Raw genomic sequence first — 9,917 nt, forward strand, 5'->3', positions numbered from 1 at the left:
AAACCCGGCCGGGCCGGGCCTTAATATTTTTTATAAAAATTTTTACATTATGAGTTAATGGTTATAAGATTATATTATATTATAGTTATGATTAATATAATATTGGGTGATGGTTAACACACCTAACACCCACAGATCGATCTAATTATTAATTTCCTGCAAATTTATTCAAAGTATTAATATATTTTTTTATAATTCATATCTAAATTTTTACAACATATTTTACCAAAACAATCAAATAAAGGAATATCTTAAATAAGCCCCAATATTCAAGTATTAATAATATATTTTTTATAATTCATATCTAAATTTTTAGAATATTTACCAAAACAATCAAATAAAGGAATATCATGGCACAAAATACTAATGATATAATTAATAAAATTAAAAATAATATTTATTCTTTTAGAAATACAAATAATAATTTAAAATCTGAAATATGGGCTAAATTTAACATCATCATAGATGAAAATAAAAAAAAACATTGGCTACGTACAATGTAAGAATTGTTCAAGTATATTATCTTATAATTATAAACATGGTACATCACATCTAAAAAGACATAAATGTGATGGTAAATCCATGAAAATTAATAATTTATTTTTACACCTGAAAAACCAACCTATAAATGTAATATAAAATATTTAAAAATTATAAAATAAATTATATTAATATAGTGCAATTAGATTTTTCAAAATACTATTTATTATACATGCATTTTTTTAAATAGCGATTTATTTTTATTTTATAAATTAAATAGTAAATTAAATAAAATATATAATATTCTCAAAATATTTTCCATTTTTATAAATTAAATATAATATTCTCAAAATATTAGCTTTTTTCATGTATTTTTTAAATAATAAGCGATAATACTCGCTGAAAAATATGGTAAAATACCTTATAGGTGAATTTTTGTATATACCAGGTCGAATATAATTTTAAAAAATTCCGAGCCGGGCCTGAAAGGCCGTAAAAAAATTTTTTTAAAAATATCCGGGCCGGGCCTAAAAAATTTAAAACCGAGCCGGGCCGGGCCGGGCCGTGCAAATGGTGCCTCTGCAGGTCTCTGGCATATATTTATAATTTCTGCTTTTATAAAAAAACTTTTCAAAACGTTTAAAATGATTAAGTGTATGCGTAATATAATAATAATCTCTATCTAATGAAATTCGGTTGAGTTGAGATAATATATCATAAATTTTAAACTACTAAAAAAACTGCATAAATAACGTGAGGTATTTATGTTATAAAGATTTTAAAAAGAAAAGGATAATTACCCACACCTTTTAAAGAATTATTTATCGGTGCTCATCCAATACATATTATAGCAGACCAGGTAAAATTTTTAAAATTGCTAATTATAAAATTAAAGTTAAAGATAATATTTATTTTTGAAAAAACTCAACCATGTAAAAAAATTTGCTAATTAAGTTAATTTTTAATTTGTTTTGTGTTTAATTCAAAACTGAAAACTGTTTTTGTTTTCCAGCAGCGTATTATTAGACTTTTAAAAATATTATGGATATATAATTATAGATAGAATAGCCTAAACCTCAGATATCACTATAGTTAGTAATTGCTCATTTTTTTTAAATCACGCCTAAAGTGTTCTCTAATATTCACAAAGACGAAAAATTTTAAACTTACAAGAGAGAGGGAAGACTGGGGCATGTTGAACATTTTAAATTTATATTAAAAATACTAAACTTCTAAAATAACTATATTTATATAATTATGTTATACACATCTATCGATGTAAATACTTCTCCTATGTCGAATAATGTGTTTTTATACCATGAAAATAACGAAATTTATTATTCATCTAAATTTTTAATATAATTATTAAATATCATATATATTATTTCAAATGGAAGCCTAAACCCTATTCTATCATCTTTTTAATATTTGTTTCGTCCAAATTTTTAATATTAATCTTAAAATAAATAATATATCATGAAATAATTCCATTCTATTATATATGGGAGTTTGATTTATAAGAAAAACAATTAGGATGTGATTAAAGATCGGTAATCTGCGGGGAAGCAGATGAATCCTAGGAATCAACTTGTCGAGTTGTTTTTAGAAAATTTAATTAAATGAAACACATAACAAATTAGTTTCATTTATTTTTATTAATAAAACTATATCACAATTATGGAGAAAGCATCCAATAAATTATTTTATTATAAAACAAACCAATAACAAATTACAATATTTAAGAATGAATCAACATAATAAGGAAAATAGAAGGCTTAGTAAAAATTATAAAATATAAAGGCGCAAGGAAATTAATTAAAAATGAAAGAATCCTTAATCCCCTATAATCTTAGAATAACCGCGTTTTCTCCTCTTAATTACAAATTCATTTATGTGTAAATACTAAATAGCATGGTAAGCAAATGATATATAACTTTTACGAGGAAGGTTACAAGGTTAAAATATTGCTTGGTTTGTGATAATAATAATAATAAAGATTCATAACCTGTGGATGGGTAATAAGGTGGGGGGGGGGGGCTATGTTAGTGAAAAGAATAAATTTACCAAGATTTTTTATTGGCAATGGCAAATGTTACTTCTCCAAGGTTTTTGTTCTCTTTGCATATATGCATTGTACTCCTAATAAGCAGGTAAATTCCGACATTCTCGCCGAGGATATCATTTGTGTTTCAGACCTAATGTCTTTAATCCATTTACATTTACTAATTCACTGGCGCTTTTCTCCTGCCTACTATTTTTTTTTAATATCTAAAATTGTATCATTCATTTTGGGAATGATTGCAATACTATATTATATTGATTGGGGTTTTAGTCAGAAAAATTTCACATACCATTATTGGTTTGAACAATTATATCATCAATACTTTGGAAATGATTTTATTACTATTTTATATTGATATCGTTGCTTTATTATAAGAGAAATTATTTAATTAGGCGCGTGGCCATGAATTTCTATGAAATGATTTTTTTGGAATATTAAAAATTTATTAGAACTAAAATTTGAAACACAAATAAAGAATATTGGAAAATACAAAAATATTTGAAGCATGGGGATTAAGAATCTCTCGGTTTAAAATCATTTATTGAAGGCAATTTTTAAATTTTAAAAATTTAATTTAGCCAAAACAAAAATGTAGTTCGGCATGTTTAGAGTACCCACAATTGTGAATTTCAAGTAATTTAACCGCGAATCTTAGATCTACTCTAAATTTGTACTGAATTTTTTTATGAATTTTTTACGTAAATTAAAAAATATGAAATATTTATGGCTAAAATTATCGAATCATAAGGTAGGTATTCTACACATGCTGAAATACAGTTCTTAAGTCAAATTTTAAAAATTTTTAAAATGCCCTGGAAAATGATTTCAAATCAAGAGATTTCGAATTTCAATGGATTCCATATCCCAATACGACTTATATAAATTTATAATAAGCTATGTTTCATTTTGTTATCTCTAGCTACTGTTATGTATGTGATTCATAGGCGTATCCCGAATTTTGCTAGGGGGAGGGGAGGGGAAGCATTATTTGGTAAATTTTTTCCCCATACATTTTATTGGAGATTAGGTCCACTTATTGCAGGCCTTTGGCTATAATAGGTTTTTATAAAATGATATATTGCATACATTTTTAAGGGAGAGGGGGGAGGGGGGTGGAGGGTGTGTAGGGAGGAAATTTCTATTCACTTAAAATAATATTTACGAGAACAGACAAATTTGTGTTCACTCGCCTGATGCGGGTGCTTGCTTTGGATATATAGTTATTATTTCGACTTAAGAAATCGTCGATTCCCTCTATTTTACTTGTATTATACTGATTTTATAGTAGTGACATTTACTTCTAATGTGCCTTCGTCCGCATAGAAAACATATTGACGATTGATATCGTTGCTCATTATAAAGGGAGCCAATGTGAAAAATTATTATATGGATATGTTTTAATGGTTTTATATATGAATTATATGATTGGTGTTTTGAATATGATTTATCCTAAATATTTATACCATAGTTTTTTCTTTCAGAATAAGTTTTTTTATTAATTTTTACATTTATATCTGGTATTATATGACCATGAATCTGCTAATTCTGACAATTTGACGATTAGAATATATTCCACGGATGATATAGGATTTCTTGATAATATTTTTCCTTGAATTACTACTGATGAATGAATCCTGATATAAATTACAGAGACCTGCAATTTTATAATCGGGCCGGACCAAAAAAAGGCCGGGCAAAAGGGCCGAAGGCCCATTAAAGGGGGTTTGGGGGGAGTTCCAAAAAATACCAGGCCGAATATTTTAAAACTAAAGATTAAATCTCCAAAATTAACTATAAAAATTATAAATAATATATAATATTTTTAAAAAATCCGTGTCAAAAAAAATCCGGGCTCTCGCCGTGCAAATAATACCTCTGTAGGGTGTAAATGAAAAGTATTTTTGCGGTCACAATTATGCTCGATTTCTATGTAGGCTGCTATCCTATTTTACCTGTATCAAGCCTGATTAGTCTTCAGTTATAACATTGATTCTCTTATTTTAATTCTTTCTTTCTGCAATTGTGGTCGGAAAAAAAAACTAAATTATGTTGTGATAAATTTATTTCATTTTAGATTATTATACATCATTTATTATAAAGGTATACGCCCAGAGCTAATAATATAATAAATTAAATATAAAGAAATAAGTAAAATTAGGGTTCCAATTTCCAATTATAAGCTATAGTAGCAGAAAGTAGGTGCCCTATGTATTCTGTATAACTATATTCAATGTATGGGTTTTTTCACTTGAAAATGTTAAATACTTTAGTATTTAAATTATTTAAATATTAACATAAATATAAGATAGAGAAGTTAGATAACCCACAAATAGAGTCATATATCAAGATATTTGGTTAATATTTACAGATTTCTTGAAGGTTTTTAAAATATTCGATGTGATTTGGCCTCCCCTACTATTTTATAATCTAAAATGTTCAATATTTAAAAAATTCCCACAAATGATCGAATATTTATTCCTAATTTATTTTTTAAAAGTGGGATAAGTAAAACAAAAAGTCAAATTCAAAAATTTGTGGCAAAGGAATAAGTATTATATATTATAATTTGAAATTTATATAATGACATCTTGATCCCTGATTTTGCCTCTTACATAAGTTTTAACAGCTGTATGGAAGATGAATCGATTTTAAAAATAATTTCTCCATTTAGATTAACTTATCGTTGCCTAGAAACTATCAAGGATTTCACAAAATTTTGTGCTCCGTTCAAATTTTTTTCTCACTGTATTTATTGGCACTTTATAAGAAAAAATATTTCTATATCCCTATCAATTTTATACCTCTTATAAATATTGTAAAAGTAAAATCTAACTTATACCTAAAAAATATTTTAAGTTTAATTTAATTTTTTCAAATACTAAAATATAAAAAGAGAATAGGGGAGACTGGGGTTGGTATAAACTAGAATGTTTAAATTTTATCCGAATATAGCTTTTATTAATATGCATCTATAGGCAAAAAATCTTTAGAAATATAAAATTTTTATGTTTCTAATTTTTACATGGCAGATAATTTCCATTAAGTTATATTATCATTTATAAATAAATTAAATTTTATAGCAAAGTTTTAACCCTCATAATTTGAGAAAGTTTTATGAGTATTTATTTGATTAGTCAATTTAGCACTATCGAGGTTTCCTCAACCATACACGTCAAGACAGTTAATATGAAAAAAAAATTCAAAATCTTGAAAAGGAAATTTCGCCGCTGCGTATGATTTGTATTTAGGATTTATGCTAAGAAATCATAATCTCTCCTTAAGATTCTTATTTCTATATGTCCAAAATGTTTATTAAATTAACCAAAATTAAGTTCAATTTTTATATAAAATTAGCTGCGATTTAAAAGTATTAAGAAACAAAAAAATTATTCTATACGTATCATTATTAAAATAAATAAAAATGCATTTCAATTCATTATAGCCTAAAAAACTGATTTAGGAATCCCCTTCCAGTGGTTTGCCTAACACCACTATTGGGGCTTGTTGGGTAAAATTTCAACTTTTACAAAAAAAATTTCAGAAACATGATTACATTTTAAAAAATATTTATAGGCACCTTTATAGAGTATAGTTATAGGTATCGATTCATATATTGTTCTTTATAATATCTATAAAAAACAGGAGTTTTAGCCGATTTTGCAAAAATCAGTTCGACTAGCCACAATCTCCCCTATTTAAACAAATAATATTTTTTGATATAAATTAAAATTACCAACACTTTAATCCAATTATTATTTTTCTTTCTAATGTTATATTTTGACATATTTATAATTCTATATGTTTGGATCGTAATGGAATATTTTACCGACGTATTAAATTTATCACTCAACTCAACTTAGAAAAAAATGGAACTTATGGGAAAAGACATTGGTATTTTTATTATTTAGATAGCCTAAGGATTGGCCTTACATTCTCATCTTCACTAATCCTTTCTTTACTCCCCTTAATATGCATAAAATTTATAATAATCATTTATTTTTACCTAACGTTATATTGAAATAGAATATAATATATGCTAGAATCCTCGGGAGTGAAAAAAATTCCTCGAATTTCACTTAAAGATTAGAAATTTTATTTAAAACTAAATTTCAAATATGAATATTTTTTTTATATTGTAGAAAAACTAAAAAAAATTTTATATTGTAGTAAAAACTTAAATTTTTTATAATTATATAATCTTGTGTATATGTTATCAATTTATTTAATTTTTTTTTTAAATTGTTTTTAATTAAATTTGATATTTTAATCACATATGTTTTTATTTCTTGGACATAATTTGTCTTTTCTTCAAAATTAAAACCTAAAATATCAATAAAAATTTTATAAAATCTATATCATATCATAAATCATATCTCATATCATTATCATATCAGCAATTATGTATAAAAATTATTTTAATAAACAAATGAAGCCAGTCCAAAGAATGCTTGCTGTAAAAGTTACTTTAAAATTTAAGGTATTACCATTACACGCTACATCAATATACTTATTACTTTTTTATTAAAATTAACCCATTTCAGAATTATATTTTATCCTAATTATTAGGTAATTTTCTGAAAATTAACACTTTTCAAAATTATATTTATTAACAAATAATATTGATTTCTTAAATTTATAAGACGGATATCCAATTTTTACCTTTATTATTTTCATGACATGGAAGTATAAATTTTGGCTTTAAAAAAATCTAATCAAAAAAAAGTATGGTTTATTGTCCATACTTTCTTCTATAATTAGCGTGAAAAAAATATATTAATTTTTAACATTTTTCAAAATTTTCACTTTTTTAAGTCCATTTTGTAGATAAAATTTCATTATAAATGATATTAATATGCTAATATATAATAGGAATGCGATTTTTTGTCTTGTATATATTAGAAAGTGAATTATTGGCAAAAACATAAAATCAAGGAAAATAAAATCCAATATCTTTAGATATTCAATTTTTAAATTTATTTAATCAATTCGCAAATTTAAAGTTCGTCAGTTTTGGTAATTTTGTAGAGTAATTTATTTGGATTAAATAATATAAAAATAAAAATGATTGTATGATAAACGATTTTTTTTCCTAATAAATTGTTTATATGCAAGTAGAATAAAAAATAAATTAATTTTAAAAAATTATCTTATTTTATTAATATTGAGCCAATATTTCTTTATGCTCTCAAAACCCTGAACTGAACAGGAATCCTTTTTAAAAAATTTTAACCCTGAATCCTGATTCATTTTTTTTGGTTCACATCCCTGATAAAATAAACTTAATTGGGTTTGGGTATTAGTTTAAGAACAAATAAATTCTATATGTGTAACCCATCGTCAATACGCGATTTATCCTTACTTTTCTTTCAATTTTAAAGCAACAAAACGTTTCTATAAAGCAATAAAAAACATTGGGTTTAAAATTCCAAACGACACCACTGGATTTTAATTATAATATTTATTGTAAGCCTTAATAATAGTTTATTTTTTTGTCATTATATATTTAAGGAATAGGGCAATTTTTTCTCATATTTTATCAAAAAGATAACCTTAACCTCATATATCAGAAATTACTATAATTATAAGCCGGCTATATATAATAATATTTGAATGAAAGTCGAATATTTTAAGCTCTAGTGTCTGAGTAAAAGTTGAGTAAAAACTTTGTCAGAACTTCATAAATTTTATTTTATTATTATCTAAAGGAAATGGTTATTTTTTTTTATTATATAAATTTTATCACAATATATAAAATATATTTGCTTTAAATTAAAAGAATAATAAAAATTCCATGTTAAGTTTACAAGCTTCAAGAATCATGTTGTAAACTTTAAAAAACATGTATTTACTCAAAGTTTCAGGAGTCTAGATGATCTTTATAAAAAAATTTTCCCCCCAATATGAGATTTTAAAAGAATATTTCCACGTGAATAGTAAAGACCCCTAAAATCTTTGTCTATGTCCGCCTATGAATTTTATAATGTATATAAAATAAATTCAATAGGGTTTTTAGGGTTAGAAGATTGTTGAATGAAAATATTTTAATATAAATTATGTTTTAACTTAAAAATTGAGGTTGGTTAGTTGATTATTTTCTAGTGCTGTATTGTAACGCGAATACAGAAATTAATTTGCAATTGGGAAATGTAACGAATTGAAGTAATATGTTACGTTTTACGTTACTTTATATTTTATTTTAGTCATTTTTATTTTATTAATGTACCTGCCAAATGAATAAAAAAAACAAGGTGACCAGGGATATTGTTATCTCGTTAATTTCTTCTCAAATAACTATAAAACCTAATTAACTTATGTGAAATTAATACTATAAATGTATTTTAATAAGATGCTTCAATGGTTTAAAAAATGTTTAGCATAAATATGCTCATAAAAAGTTTTAAATGAAAATTTAAATTTTAACACGTCAAAAATAAGTTTTTAATTTTTAAATTTATACTAATAAATTTTTTTTTATCAAAGTTACATAGACTGAATATCAATTCTAAACGATAAAGTAATCTAATCTCTATTTTAGCATTTATAAAAATATTGACACTATTTATGCTTTAATATCTTATGTGAAGACTTGGAGGTTTTGAAGGGTGTTAGCCATTTAAGCAGGGATTATTTTGAATATAAAAAAATCCAATTATTTTTATAAGAACATTAGAAGTCACGAGTTTGTCTAGGGTCATGGAATGACAATATGAAGATCATTGACTTATTTTTTGAATTATAAAATAGATGAATCAAATTTAACATATTTAACAATTTATTTTCATATATTTATTTAGGATTTTTTATTTAAAGAAGCTCTATGACCCGCAACGCAAATTGCAATAAGTGCCCGGATGTTTTTCATAAAATATTACATTTTTATATTAATAAAAAAACTAAAATATCTTTTTTAGCATATTAATTTCACTAGAGATTTCTGTAAAGAATAAAACTACGTTTAAAGATTTTTGAAAATTTCCTTCATCTATTTTTTATAGCACTTCAATTTCTATGGCTAAAATAACCATGGTCTCCCCTATTTGGTTGCTTTTTAAGGAATGATATTGATAAAAATAAGATATATATGGATAAATAATAAAAAAATTCTGTGCAATTTATTTTAATTTTTGAAATGCATAGAATAATGAAATAAAATATAAAAAAATTATGTCTGCGTTCTTTAAAAAAAAGACTCTAAACTTAACGACGCTTTATGTAGAGTGACGCAAAATATATAAGTAACGTAGACAGCTTGTCTTGTCACCTCTAAATATGATAATTGTGTAGACCCACTAATTTGGAAATATTTATAAAATCTATTTAAAAATAATTGTAATTTCAATCCCGCCCATCCAATATATCTTTTACAATTTTGACC

At 24.4% G+C, this 9,917-nt stretch overlaps 1 protein-coding gene across 1 annotated transcript in view; it reads right to left on the bottom strand.

The window, feature by feature from the left end:
* The window catches only part of LOC135927332 (aquaporin-8-like), a 69,852-nt gene extending 63,150 nt beyond the window's left edge, over positions 1 to 6,702 (bottom strand). Inside the window, exon 1 of the mRNA XM_065463299.1 lies at positions 6,546 to 6,702. The gene's annotated coding sequence lies outside the window, so the exon portion shown is untranslated. The remainder of the gene's footprint in view (positions 1 to 6,545) is intronic.
* Positions 6,703 to 9,917: the final 3,215 nt, after the last annotated feature.

Source organism: Gordionus sp. m RMFG-2023, chromosome 3 (assembly GCF_954871325.1).
Source record: "Gordionus sp. m RMFG-2023 chromosome 3, tfGorSpeb1-WG-v2, whole genome shotgun sequence".
Taxonomy (NCBI): Eukaryota; Metazoa; Nematomorpha; class Gordioida; order Chordodea; family Parachordodidae; genus Gordionus; species Gordionus sp. m RMFG-2023.